The 15,040-nt window shown below is 43.3% G+C and overlaps 1 protein-coding gene across 3 annotated transcripts in view; it reads left to right on the forward strand.

Moving 5' to 3' along the window:
• Nucleotides 1-15,040, forward strand: part of lrp4 (low density lipoprotein receptor-related protein 4) — a 150,865-nt gene that overhangs the window by 48,104 nt on the left and 87,721 nt on the right. The window lies entirely within an intron of this gene.

The following is a 15,040-nucleotide window of genomic DNA, read 5'->3' on the forward strand; positions in this document are numbered from 1 at the left end:
TTTTAGGGCTGTTTTTGTGAAAGTTATTCAGCCATCTATCCTGGTTTGCTGTACTTTCTCCTGAAGGCTGCCACGGTCTGACTTTGATTTGTACGTCAGATGGATTTCAGTCTGTCAGCGTGCAGCCCTAGAGCAGGTGATCGATAAATCCCAGGGAGAGGTACTGATCTCTGGAGGGGGTTTCTATTACAGGGAGGGTCCAGGCTGGAGTTTTGGCCCAGACATGTGGCTCGTGTATAACTTATAGACTGACTCCACTGGACTGGACCTGATCCAGAAACTAGTTACACACAAAAAAAAATCTAAAACTTCACCTGCAGTCCTCGCGTGCTGCAGAGACGTCCCGCTGGAAATAGTCAAATTGTCCCACACACAGAGATTTTAGAGTCCACTAGACAGCCAATTCACTTTCACCTTTTCTCTCTGTTTCAGCTATTCTGCAGTTTTATTCTACTTGGACTCTGGTTCAAGCACGGCGATGTTAACATTCCTGTTGGTTCAGCTACTTTAATTTGAGCTGAGTGAGGTCCGCTGCTTTTACAAACCAGAAACATGGTTTTGATTTGCCTCCACAGAACAATAGATGTTTGCAGTGGAAACGGTTCGCTTAGTTTGGGGTTTTTGGAGGACATTTTTTGAGGTTTGCGTCCCATGAACACTGCACTCATGTTGGCATTGATCTCCAGATTTGGTTTTGATTTTTAAATTCACCATGTCCTGATTTTATTTGGTTTCACGCTTGAAGATTAATTTCGGGTTATATCAGTGAAATAGACGACTGTTTGATGCATGTTAAATTGTGTTGACGTCTGGTTTAGGACCGGCGTCATTTATATACTTTCATTTTCTGTAGAAGCAAGTCAAACTACTGTTTTTCATTTTGTTAAATGACAGAAAATTGTGAAAAAAATACCCAAGTTGGAAGGCTCCAAATCTTGACTGCAAACCTCTACTTTATCTGATCATGTGTGGGCAGAGCAGGGGAGTTGGAAACTCAGCAGGACTTTGGTTAGCCAGGATCTGGATTGGGGAACCACTGACATAAACAATTAATTGATTATCAAAATACTTGTCAATTAGTTTTGAGCCATTAAACATTTAATCGACTAAAAGTCTCAGTACAGTGTCCTCTAGGGGGGAACCTCTACATAGAACGATTAGTGTTCATTGAAAAAAGGTACAGACAGAAAGATGGATCTTGGCATTTTAAGAATTGATAGAGCATAATCCAATTGGAAATTGGACTCCAAACTGGAAAATCAACTCTTCCCAGGAGGGAGCTCTGAGCTCTGAGCTCAGCTGAAGCTCTGACCCGTGTATCCCTGATAGAGGCCCCTGTTGGAGGATTTTGGGGGTTAAAGTGGGGATGGTGGGGAGTCCTGTATGTGTGTGTGTGTGTGTGTGTGTGTGTGTGTGTGTGTGTGCGTCTGTGTTTCAGTGTGTGTGTGTGTGTGTGTGTGTGTGTGTGTGTGTGTGTGTGTGTGTGTGTGTGTCAGGCCTGGCAGCAGTGTAAACACAGAGGAGCTCTGAGCTCTGCCTCTGGCTGTGAACACTAGACTCGCTGGGTAATGTGCTGAGTGAGCACTTGGTGTCCAAGCTCGCTCTAATCCACAGATTGTCTCTTTGGCCAGCTGACCCCCCTCATACACACATGCACACGCACGCACACGCACTCGCACGCACACGCACGCACTCACACGCACTCACACGCACACTCACACTCACACTCAAACAATCCTATTCATACCAACACCAATACATATTTGCACTGAAATGCTCAAAGTCTCACATTTACTGTAAATCTGCAGTGATGCTCTTTGAACTGTAGACGCTAGAGATATTCCGATACCATTTTTTCCTTCCCCTATACCGATTCCGATACCTGAACTTGCGGCCGATACCAAGTACGATCCGTCTGTGTCTCTCTCTCTCTCTCTCTCTCTCTCTCTCTCTCTCTCTCTCTCTTGACCGCACTGAGTTATTCCTTAAAGGAGTTGGCTACTTGTATAACACATTTTAGTTTTAAAAACATCTTAAAAATACATAATTGCTTTGGCTTGGCAGGGAGTAATCTCAGGCCCAGCAGGCCACCGGGCTTGCAATACACTGGCAGAAACCTTGGTATTGGATCGGGGCATAGACTGCCGTACTTGCCGATACCATATCCTGAACTTTGGGCAGTATTGGACTCACTTTCGATACTGGAATCTGTGTCGAAACAACTCTAGTAGATACAGCAAAAAAACAACACTAAACGTTTTATTAATACTTGTATACTTTTGTCTTTTAACAAAAGAAGCCAAAGTTCTCAAATGTTAAATGTTGTTGAAACACAAGAAGCCATACCGTAGGACCTTGCCTAAATGAATTACAGCATCAAATTGAAATTTGGAACTTCGTGTTGATCAATGAATAAGTGATGCTATAAACATTCAATATCAACTTTTGGTGCAACGGTTTTGAGGTTCGATACCACGCGGGCCCTAGTCAGAGCTGTCTTTCCCTCCCGACGGCATCCCTTTCATCTCAGTGGTGTGGCGTTCGCGCTGCTGCTTCAACAGCCGCTGAACAAATAGACCCAACTTTCACGCCCTTCGTCTCTCTCTGCCCTCCTCAACCCCTCCTCTCTGACTCACTTGCTTTCTCACCCGCACTTCATAAAAACACCACAAGAATCCTCCCACACTGGCGTATGACAGTCAGACCTGCGGGTCTTCATCTGCCCATATGCAGCTCGCACCCTGTACAACAGCTTCATCATCATCATCATCATCATCATCATCATCATCATCATCATCATCATCATCATGTGTGTCGTCTTTGTGGAAAAGCAGTCGTCCGGTTTCCCATTAGGTCATTAAACCCCTTAAAGCCTGTGTCCCACACAGAGTAAGTAGCGGTGATGGATCTTTTATGTGTTTTCTCTTTGATCATAGTAGAGTCCTTCCCTCATTCACATACTGTATACAGTACACACACACATGTTCACTCACACACACACACATATTGAGTCCCAAACCCACATAAGTACAGTGTGCGGAGGCCCGAGTCATGACAAAGGGCTGACAGTAGTGGAAAATGAAACGTAGTACGACGCGCTCGTCCCTCTCCCTCCTTAACCCCTTCATGGCCCTGTGACCAGACAGACTGCACCGCATAACACACACAACAAGAACACTGACGTCATCCGCTATAAAAGTTTACATTTGTGTTTTTTTCTTTAAACAATTAAAAAGTCTGCCAAGCGGGAACATTTTACTTCTGTATATATAGATGGGCAAAGCGTTTTCCCTTCTTCCCACAATACAAAAGTGAAGCCAAATATCCCAATACGTGAGCTGCCATCTTGAGATTTTGATGAACATATACCAGCGTGATAAGAACTAACTAAAATGACAGAAGCAATCTTAGAACAAATTTAACGTGTACTTTTATTTATTTTTTTGTTTGGCCCATCACCCATTCGCTAACATGGAGGTGGCAGGGTTTATGACCTATACTGCAGCCAGCCACCAGGGGGGTGATCCAGATGTTTTGGCTTCACTTTTAGGGAGCTGTCACATCGTCCATTTTTACATACAGTACATTCTATGGTGTAAGCCAGTCAGCGAAATATCTCCCAAAGCTACAGGTTTGGTTTAATTCTCCTGGATGCATCTGCTTCGGTCCAAAGATCAAGTGATTAGACTTCGGCTGTAGCAAAGAATCACGATTTTCATTATTAGATGATATTTATTGCTTTTTAGCTCTATTATTTATTTAAGGTAACTCTAGTGCAATTCAGCAAATAACAGCATTTGTTTAATATTGCACATGGTTCCGTACAAATAGATCTAACTTGGCACATAGTCCTGTAGTACTGTGCAGTAAATGCATCACCGAAATGGATAAAATAGATTTACATGCATGTTGCGTTCACATAGTGTCGGTAAATGATAAACAAATGTAAAGATTTGCGGAGGCTGCAGCTCGGGTTGTTCAGTGTTGGCGTAATCATGTTTTATTTTGAGATCTTGACACTTTGCCCAGAGAAAATAAGATTTGGGGGGGATTATGTTGGATTATCTCAACATTTTTGGCAGATTTTTTTCCACTTGGTTTCAGTAAAATAACAAATGAAAAGACACACTAAAACATTTGTTTTCTCTCCACTGTGTGGACATTTCTTCCCTCTTTCTATCTTGCATGTAGCCACCACTCCCACCCCTCCCTCCACCCCCCCAGTGCCAGCCCACATGCCCGTCCAGCAGCCATCCACTCATCCCCGGCCAAGTCAGTGTTATCTTTGAACTGACTTCAGAGAGACTGCTGGCCGGTCGCGGATGATGGCACTGTGTGTGTTGTATGTATGTGTGTGTGTGTGTGTGTGTGTGTGTGTGTACTGTATACAGCTCCGTAGCAGCACTATCCTTTCATTCCCCCCCCCCCCCCTCGTTTGATCTCGGAGGCCTTTATTTTTAACCCTCAGCAGCAGGACGATGATACATCACTAAGCGTGTAATTATGTTGTTTTCGCTCATTTCAAGGGAATAAAGGACAGTATCCTCCCACAAGCTTCTGGGTTGCACTTAGTTAATAGGCAATGACTTGGCGGAGTGTGTCTCTGTGTTTGTGTGTGTGTGTACATGTCTGGCGTTTGGTGAGCATGCAGAAATGAGGCTCTGTAATGAAGCATCCAGTCAGGTTGGGGAGCCAACAACACACACACACACACACACACCCCCTCCTGCTGAGTTACGTCACAAGAAAGTGATTGAGCGCTGCAGTGTGATAAGACTGGAGTTTTAATGAAAGTCTGAGATGAGCAGGCGTGAAAAGAACCCCGCTGCCGACCAACTGCTGCACATTTCAAACACTCCCGTGTGTGTGTGTTTCGTGTGCGAGCGAGCAAACCAGAGGGATGAGCTCGTGATGACGGGCCTGTCCGGGAAGATTTTTAGCAATGCTTTAGAAGAGCTGGCATCAATCTGAACTTGTTTGTCTGGTATACTCTGTTTACATAGACGAGTGCGCAAACCTGATATTTTAAGCGATTTTCTTTTAGAATTCCCCTCCGGTTGAAAAGTGGTACATGTGTACATCTGCTCATGCATGTTGTTGTTCCTTTGCGCTTTTTGTTCCCAGCAGAGCTCAACATGTGCTGCTGTGGTCACCAGCTCGCCGCATCAGGGCGGCCTGACCCACGGTGGGCAAATTAGTAGGTGGAGATGAGCCGACGGAGAGGGGGGGTGGGGGGGAACGGGCAGGGAGGATGAGCAGTTTGGCACCGTGAAGCCGAGTCAGCGTCACCCAGAGCCATCGCACAACCACAGGGAATTCAGCGAATGAGTGTCGGAGCAGCTGTAAAGCTCCCATATGTTGTAACGGAGAGAAGTATGGAGATAAAAAAGGAGCAGGAGCCTGGGAAAATGGTACTTACAATCATTAAAGCTCCGCCAATCAATATTTAATGCAACAACGAACGTGTATATATCAACCCGTTGACAATTATCACCATCTCTTTATGGAGCTGTTTAGCCTCTTTAAGCTCATTGTTTTAATTTATGGAACCTCCTGAGCAGCAGCAGGAGGCAGCTTTTTTTCAGTTACAGACTAGTCGGTGAAGAAACTGGAGCATCTAAAGCAGGGCTACCTAAAGTGTGGCCCGTGGGTCAAATTTGTCCCGCCATAAGATTCGATTTGGTCCGCCAGATGTTTCTAGCAATTTTTTCAAATTTAAATTTTTAATTATTTTTAATTTAAAAGACCAATCGGCCAGGATTGCCAACTTTACTCTCTTTCAGAGAGCTGGCTGTTGTATCATGAAAATAGAAAAACCTAAGGAATCCATTGGTACCAACCATGTCATGCTAGCTTGTAGGGAAGGAGGCTCAATAACGCTCCAAATTTAGGTTAACTTTAGGCGAGGAAAAACTGGCAAAATGGGTCGTCTCTAGACGGGAGCTAAAAAATTGCGAAATCTGATCTGCGATCTTACAAAAACTTGCAAAAACTCTCGCTTGACTCGCTGCTCGACTATTCAAGGTCAATCTTAACAATATTGCGAGAGTTTACCCAGTTTACTGGTTCCCGTCTAGCCACTACCATGAAAATGTGTTCTATGGGTACCCACGAGTCTCCCCTTTACAGACATGCCCACTTTATGATAATCACATGCAGTTTTGAGCAAAAGCATGCTTTTTTTTTAATGCAGTATAAATGTGTTACCTATTCTACAAAAATTATATTTCTGCGTACCGGGGTCCCTAAACAGTCTTGGAAGTATATAAATTGGTTATTACTGGAAATGAGCCCAATTGTATTCAACAGGTGGGTTTTAAGGGGTTAATGTAAGAATCTAAAAGAATATTCAATTAGGGGAACTTGGGATCCTAGTACCATTTTGCATCTTAACAATATAATACAACAGGTGTATGCTTTTGGCCTGTGGCCCATCATTAAGTTCTAGATCTAAAGGAAAGATTTCTGGATGTGGACAGAAACACAACTCCAAATGACTGTTGCTTCATGTTTGCCTAATTGTTTTCTGACACGTTAAGATGTGTTAGCACGTCAAGACAGCTAACCTGCCACCACCACCACCGTTGGCATGTCGGAGCAGGAAAAAACTGAATCAAATTGTTTATTACAGCTTTCCATACCTCACAACACACAAAGCTTGTCTTTCTCATAAAAAGTCTGGTAGATAAACAGTTTGCTTTCTGATATTGGCTTTCACCTCTGATGCAGATTCACAATTATTCAAATGAATGAAGCGTCGATGTCGACTCGATCTCAATGTGACAGACAAGACGAAAGATGGAAGTGACACAATCTGCTGTGTGAGTTGAGGTCACGTTAAAATTAGACAGGTTTGTTTTTTCCTGATAAGCTAAAAGATTGCTTGCTTTGATTGTATAAAACTATTTCTTCTTGATAATATACTATAAAAAAGTCTAAATTCTTTGATTCCAGCTTCTTAAATGTGAATATATTCCGATTTCTTTACTCCTCTATGACAGTAAACTGAATATCTTTGAGTTGTGGACAAAACAAGACATTTGAAGACAACATCGTGGGCTTTGGGAAACACAGTGATCAAATTTTTCAGCACTTTCTGACATTTTATAGACCAAACATCTAATCGATTAATCAAGAAAATAATCGACAGATTAATCGATAATGAAAATAATCGTTAGTTGCCGCCTTTATCCAGATATATCAGGATATCAAAACCTGTTTTTTTAAATGTCTTTATCTAAAAACAGGTGTTGCCAAAGTGTTTATCTTCTATTTGGAACAGTATTTTCATTATCTTAATACCAGGAAAGCCTGAACACAGAGTCAGCCGTCTCTGTTCAGTGTGAACTGCTGAATGACAGTTCTCACAGGTGAACAGCCGTCCTGTACACGGCGATCAGTCGGGCGTCTCGTTCTGTCAGCGGTCTCGCAAGGCGACACGTGACGAAGGATGAACACTGTTGCCTGACAGCGAGGTGGGGCGCCAGTTGTGTCCATTCTCATTGTGCAGAGCTGCGCGACGCCGTGCGGCGCAGCTGAATGCAGCTGGTTTGGGACGGTTCGGGCTGAACAGTTGCCGACACGCTGAGACGCAGCTGTCTCTCCGAGGCGACGCCTTTACAGCTCGACACCAGCGGCGGACGGGTGGCAGGGAGACAGAGGACGGGACAAAAGGCTTGACTCATTCCGTCCGTGCTCCTGTCTTACCCCTTCACATTGTCAGACGACTCATTTCCCCTCCGCCCCCCAATTTCCCGCTTATCACTTTTTATAGCGGCGCACTCGCACGCTGAAAGAAAGACGAAAGCTCCGACCCTCCAGGTAGTCTCCGGGGAGGTCCACGCCTAATTAACTGGCAGCCTTTTGACATCGTTCAAAGCGTGTGGCCACCCGCTCTCTGCAGGGCTGAGTTACCATTGTGTGTTTTGGCCCCACTGCTCTCCCCTCAACTCTTCACACTCGTCATTTCACTATTTAACAGCAGCAAATTGTGAATTGGTGAAATGGAGGTTGAATGCCACCTGGTTAGATCTGAGACTCCCGTACGACGTGGCGGCTTCCGGCTCGGTTGGGTTGGTGAACGCAGGCTGCTGTAGGTGGGGTCAGGTTGAGACGTGGTGTCCCGGTTGGTTTGCGGGATCATCTCTGTTTACCTTTTGGGGGACCACCTGTCTTGTTCCACACCAGGCCTGTTTAGACAGTTTCAGGCGGTAGTAACCAGCAGCAGAGGATCTTTGGTGGTCTCTGTTTTCTTTTTCTCTACTGGAGGTTCTTTCTGACTCACACACCGGCCTCTGGCAGCAGCAGGCGACGTGATAATTTAGTTGTCTGTCTGTCTGTCTCACTGTTGGCCTCAAGAGTGGGTTCATCGCGTCAGCCTGCATCACCTGTTATTGGATTGAAATAGAAGCTTTTCTCACTTGGTTGTTTGTGGGTTTGGTACGCTGACAATCAAGTTTCAACTTCTCAAATCTACAAACAAAATTGGAAGTGTTACCTTCTTATGAATATTTGTACGAGGCCGCTGACTGACTCATCCTTTTCTTATAATCCTTGCAACGTTACAGGCGCTAAAAGCAGAGGCGCAGGTAGAACAGGCAGTGTTCACCTTACTTGTATATATTAAAGAGGACCTGTTATGCTTATTTTCAAGTGAATATTTGTATTTTGGGTTTCTACCAGAACATATTTACATGCTTTAATGTTCAAAAAACTCTTTATTTTTCTCATACCGGCTGTGTTACAGCACCTCTTATCACCCTCTGTCTGAAATGCTCTGTTTGAGCTCCTGCCCCGTCCGAAAAAGACCAGTCTGCTCTGATTGGTCAGCTGGCCCATTCGGTCAACCGAATCAAACTCCTTGGACTCCGCTCCAGCTCTAGCTTTGTTTGAGGCCGTAACAAACTAGCTGTTAGACAGGTATTATGCAAAGGTTACTTGGTGACATCACCACGTTACGGAAGAAAAGGCGGGACTTCAATCAAGGCGTTTCAGGCAGTTCGGGAGCAGTGTTTCTGTGGGGGGAGAGTAACTCCCTTTGGAGTGGACTTTGGGCTTTGTAACTTTGCAAACCTTTCCCATGCATAAAAAAAACGATATAACACACTAAAGGAAAGAGGAAAAGCACAAACGCATAATAGTTCCCTTTTAAATATTCACCCAAGTTGCAGCACGCACCTGCAGCTCTTCGCTTAACATTTTCACTGTGTCAAACTAATCCGCTGATAGAAATGTGGCTTAAAAATGTCTACTTGTAGCTTTAGACCACTTGATTAATGCTTATCTATGCTAAAGTTCTGCCACTGACGGTTCCCGTGGCACCTTAACAACACATTCTCTTGGCTGGAAGGCTTTTGTTGTGAAAGGCAGCTATAGAAGAAGCACGACAACTTCAGAAAAGTTGTACTGTTCTACTTTGGCAGCACTTTGCCCCTCTGTTGCTGCTGCCTGTGTTCAGTTTCTTCTCAACTCAGCTTTTCAGGCAGTTAAAAGGAAATCTTGTTTAAGATCAATTAACTGCTCAGGTTGTAGCCGCTCCACTTAAACACCCTCTAATAGACTGAATGATGTGTTGTCGCCTAACTTGCACTACAGCTCAAAGTGATCCGCTGTCTCTACAACACAGCCCGGCATGTGATCTGCGATGCATCAGAGGCTTGTCATGCTGGCGCTCTTGAAAGCGCAGGCAGGGCTGCCATGCCTGGCTGCTACTGCATGGTGTGTGTGTTTGTATGGACTCTTACATAACAATGTAATGAGTGGTGATGATTCTGTTTTTACTTCTTCAGTAGCTGTCAGTATAAATCCTTGATCTGCCGGTTGTGACACATTCATACTTGATTTTTAAACTAATGTGCGTGTTGATCTTTCACTCGTCATCATCAGTCTCATCAGGATCTTTTTGTCCTCCTTGATCCAAGGAGTTAGGAGTTGTGATTATTTTTGGTGGCAGGGTTACAAGACTATGTTTGTATGAGACTAATTATATCCCCGCGACAACGTAGTCGGGGGTATATAGCGTTCCGCGTGTCCGTCCTTCCGTCCGTTCACGTGTCACACTTTTGTTTTTTCCGGAGCAGAACTCGAAAACTATTTAACTTAGGAGCTTCAAATTTGGTATGATGGTTGACAGTCTGGTCTAGTTGTCCATTTTGGGGGTTAGAAGTTCATGGTGCTCAAAATTTTTTAAATTTCTCCAAAAGGGCAAAACCTTTGGCCCTACTTTAGCAGGGGTCAAGCAGTGAGCGGGGGGAATGTTAGCCATGCTCACTTTTGCCTCGTGTTTGCATTACTTTCGGTGAATTGGTACAACTCGTAACTCTCCAAGAGCATCCTGAAAGACTTATGGATACAATCTTCTGTCACATCAATGTCATTTTCATATTGCATTAGTGACATATTTTGTAAAATTTTAGTAGATCTTTTTGGAAAAGTATTTTGAGAAAGCATTTAATAGACAAAATAACAGTCCTGCTTCTTCATTTGCAACACTTCCCACAATGGTCTGATGATACAACCAGAAATATTAAAGAAATGGATACAACCAGAAAACAGTATACCAAAAATGATAACAAATGCAAAATACTTCATCTTAGGGCTGGGTGATATGGAAGAAAATCAATTAACACAATATTTTTTTGTACCATATACCTTGATATGGATATTTATAGGGTTGACCGTTGGTGCTTTCACAAAATATTTATAAAATAATTATCAGTAATGTGGATATAATGAATAAGTGGGTAAAGCCAAATAATAGAACAGCTAGAACAGTCTGCTAAGTTTAGAAAATAACATCACTTTATTATTAAAACCTGGGAAAGACAACACTTACACCATTATGCGATATTCTGATATCTAAGACGTTATCTGGTCTCGTATCACAATATCGATATAATAGCGATATATCGTCCAGCCCTACTTCATCTTGCCATATAGTTATTGTCACATTGCCTATTCCTATTCTCAGTTATGGTACATTCACATGCACGTGCAGCAGCACAGTTCGTACGGCGGTTTCTTTGGCTCTTGTCGGAGCCAGCGGCCTCTGCTTTTTAAAGCATGTTTGACAAATGCACGGCCTGTGATGTGGCTTCGTGTTGACACAACTTCTGCTCCAGCTCACGGACTCTAATTTAGCTCGTCGAAAACCCGCACACACACACACACACGCACACACATGCACATCTGAATAAAACACACATATGCTTAAAGTTACAAATCCAGCATAACTCACAACACTGCAGTGTTAATCTATGTTGTAGTCTCAGGAATTAGTCGTGGGATTTTCAGGCCTTAGTCTGTACCTGTCTGTGTCTCGGGGGGTAAAAATTGGCGTTTCTCCCCCTCGGGGTCTGAACACCGTAGGAACTATAGACCGCTCAAGAATATTAGAAAGACAACTTTGCAGACGGGAAGACTTGGATGACGCCATCATCCCCGTTTCCCCTCCTGTTATAGCGGCGAGTTCTCGAAGCGAGGGTGACGAGGGGGGGAGAGAGAGAGAGGGGAAAAAAAGTGAGGAAAGAGGAGAAAAGAAGGGAGGCAGCTGAAGGGGAAGTGTGACGAGGGGATGGTGGGAAGACAAGAATGAGGAGACGGAGAGGGAAATGAAAAGAAAGAGGCCATTAATTTAGTGCTGTGGGAGGGATCTGAAGGTTACTGAGCTCTCTCTGCCAGGCCCTCCTGGGTTGACTGATGCCTTTGTGAGGAGGCCAGGAACCACACACACACACACACTGATACACACATGCGCGTTCCAAGAAACTCTGAGTTTGTTGCGGCAGGCCAGTTTGAGCAAAACAGACTCACATACACACACACACAGATGGTCATTAATGGGCTTCAAAGTGGGAGCAAAATGGGGAACCTTTATTTATTTCCTCTCCTGCTCGTGATTCGCTGTGATGCGCCTGAGAATGTGGTGACTCTGAGTTTTATCTCTGCTGTGGAGGGAAATCGGAGCAGAGTGTACAGAACGCATGGATCCTGTGTGTGCGTTTGTGTGTTTGACGATGTATTTTGGGATGTTTGTCTGTGTACATATGCATACTGTCAGCGAAATGGGCCACATTAAAGGGCCAGTAAGTAACGTGTTATGGGATATAGAACAGAATTAATATATATTTCTTGTTGATGTAATGCAATATATGGTTGAGTTGCAGTAGAGAGAGATTGAAAAATGTTTCATAGATTCATAATTTCCTCTTTGGCTAAAGCTCCTGCTGTTTAGAAGTCCCTGAGCGGGAGTCCAAGGTCAAGGCAGTAAAAAGCCCTCTCTCCATTTTGTGGATGGCTGTAAAAACGTTTTTGTTTTTTTCCCCCTAGACTTAGCTCTAATCTTTGCTCTTGTCTTACGATTTACTGGATTTATTTCTTAGGGCCTCTAAAGCCTCCACACAGCGGTGTAAAATCGCTCTGCTCTGGCTGTGCCATTGTTCTTCTATGCTCAAAATCGCCACAGAGCGCTGCGCTAAAAAGTTCTGATTATTTCAACTTTGAGCTCGGTTGCTGATGACCTTTTCAAAAGCGCAACCAATTAGATAAAAACCGCAACCGTTGTTGTTGCCTCGAAACAGCGAATGGCGTCCCTTGCGCTCTTTTTGGGGAGATCTTTTACCTGTTGTGTCTGCAAGTCTCTGCATACTATACCTCACAGTGAGTGAAGAGCTCATGTGAAGGCAGCTTAAGGAGAGAAGTAAAAATGAGTGAGTCTTTAGCTAACTGCTCACAACTCATGGACAGGTGCAACAAATAAGACATTGCTTTGTTTGAGCAGTCAGTGAGTGATTACACATCAGGGCAGTATTAAAGAATTTATGTTGACAATAAATGAAAGTAGACCATATCTCATCAGTTTACACAAAATTAAACTTGCTGCTTTCATATGGAATCAGGCAGAGGGCAAACCGGATATCATGTTTGTGGACGAGAGAAGGACGGTAACATTAGGTGATGTCGGCAGAGAAAACAACAGTAATTGCTAGGGGTGGGGGTAAAAATCGATACAGCATAGTATCGCAATATTTTGCATAGTTATAGTGTATCAATAGACGGACTTCAAGTATCAATCTTTTATTATAAAGTATTAACCTCTTAACAATCCGACGGCCGCTAGTCTGAAAGCTAGAGTGAAGTTCTTGGCATCATATGAAACTAGAAAACCTAAGGAATTGATTGTTAGTAGTACCAACCATGTTATTCTAGCTTGTTGGGATGAACGCTAAATAATGCCGAAAAAATACGCAACATTTTGGTGAAGAAAAACTGGCTTGACCAAGGGGTCCCTTGACCTCTGACCTCAAGATATGTGAATGAAAACTCTGAGATGAACAGAGTGCAAATTGGATCTCATTAGATAAAACGGATGCATTTTGCATATCACAATCTTTTTTTTAAATCGCAATAAGATCGTACCGTGACTTAAGTTTCGTGATAATATCGTATCATGGGGACTCTGTTGATTCCCACCCCCTAGTAAAGGGAGACGGCATTGCTGTCCAAAGTTAAAATATTTTCACTTTTTGCTGTCCTCTGACGGAATTTACAACCGGATGTTACGTAGCTCCGGAGAAAGTTGTTTAAGTTTGCAACAGAATATTAAGAGAAAGGTGCATTTTAACAGCTACACGCATAACTAGAATAATTACATCAAATAGTCGACACAAAATAATTTTATTTTAATATATATATATATATATATTTATACCCTCACTAATAGCACGCTGATAATGTTACACCTTGGAAATGAATAGAAATATTGTGCCATTGTGCTTGTATCTGTGTTTCGAGTGACACCTTTGTTTTCTGTCCGACAGGTAAATTGACTAAATTATAATTTTTTTTTTTTAATTAATCACTTCATTAATCATTATACCGATGGGTGTCAGTCCACCAACACTGTCATATCGGTTATTTTTTCGAGGACGAGAAAGAACCTTCATGCGAAAAATCCACTAAATAAATGTATAAATTGATGCTTTTAAAAGACGCTTGTCCTTCTTCTCACAAAGCGTCTCAGCTGGAAACACCACAGTACGCGTTCACACATGCAAATTTACACCGATTTATAAAACCTCCCGACCCTGAGAGGCTAAAACTCCCCGAAGCTACACGAGCACAGCTGTACTCACGGTCGTAATACCGTCTCTCTCTGTGACACATTCAACACACATGTTTATGTTCTGACAGAGAGAGATTCATTTAATAAAAGCCATTCACAATATGAAGATGGGTGCATGTTTACGGCCCCCAAAAGGGTTGTGAAGTCTCATTTCTACACGGTGACATAGTGTGTGGCTGTATGGAGCGTATTAGGCCGCAGTTTGCAGTACACAGCTCGTTGGAGCGCTGACAGAGAAGCTGCGCGGCAGACGGCAGCCCAGCAAATGCAGCTAAAAGAAAGAAAGCAGCACATGAATGTAGCTGTGTAAAGCAGCCCGTGTACCAAAGGCCCTGATAGCATCCTATTGTTGTTTCTCCATCCGGGGAACCTTTTCATGAACACCGCCTTCGAGACGACTGACAAACTTTCCGACGTGAGCAGCAGTGATTCAGAGAAGTGGAACCACGTTAATTTTAATCTGCACAGAGTCCCAGACAGGTGGATCTTTACTGCTATGGCATAAATCAAATAGACAATCACATTATAGTACTCTAAACAGATGTTCGCACACATGGCTGTGGTTTTCTGAAACGTTTGTCACACATACAGATGGGTAAGTAGGGAGTAGTTACAGGTCCATACTTGTATTTTGGGTTTCTACTAGAACATGTTTACATGCTTTAATGCTCAAAAAACACATTATTTTTCTCATCCGGTCTGTCTGAATATACCTGTATTCACCCTCTGTCTGAAACGCCTCGTTTTTAGCGCCTGTCTCTTTAAGAACACCCCCTCCTGAAAAAGCCCAGTCTGCTCTGATTGGCTTACGAGAAAAATATGGTGCACCTTTTGTAAAGGTAGTTCTCAAGCTGTGGACGGTATATTCTAATGAGCCCACATGTGACATAGGAAGGGGGAGCCAGATCTGAATGGCTT

The sequence above is a fragment of the Sebastes fasciatus genome, chromosome 2 (genome assembly GCF_043250625.1).
Source record: "Sebastes fasciatus isolate fSebFas1 chromosome 2, fSebFas1.pri, whole genome shotgun sequence".
NCBI classification, from domain to species: Eukaryota; Metazoa; Chordata; class Actinopteri; order Perciformes; family Sebastidae; genus Sebastes; species Sebastes fasciatus.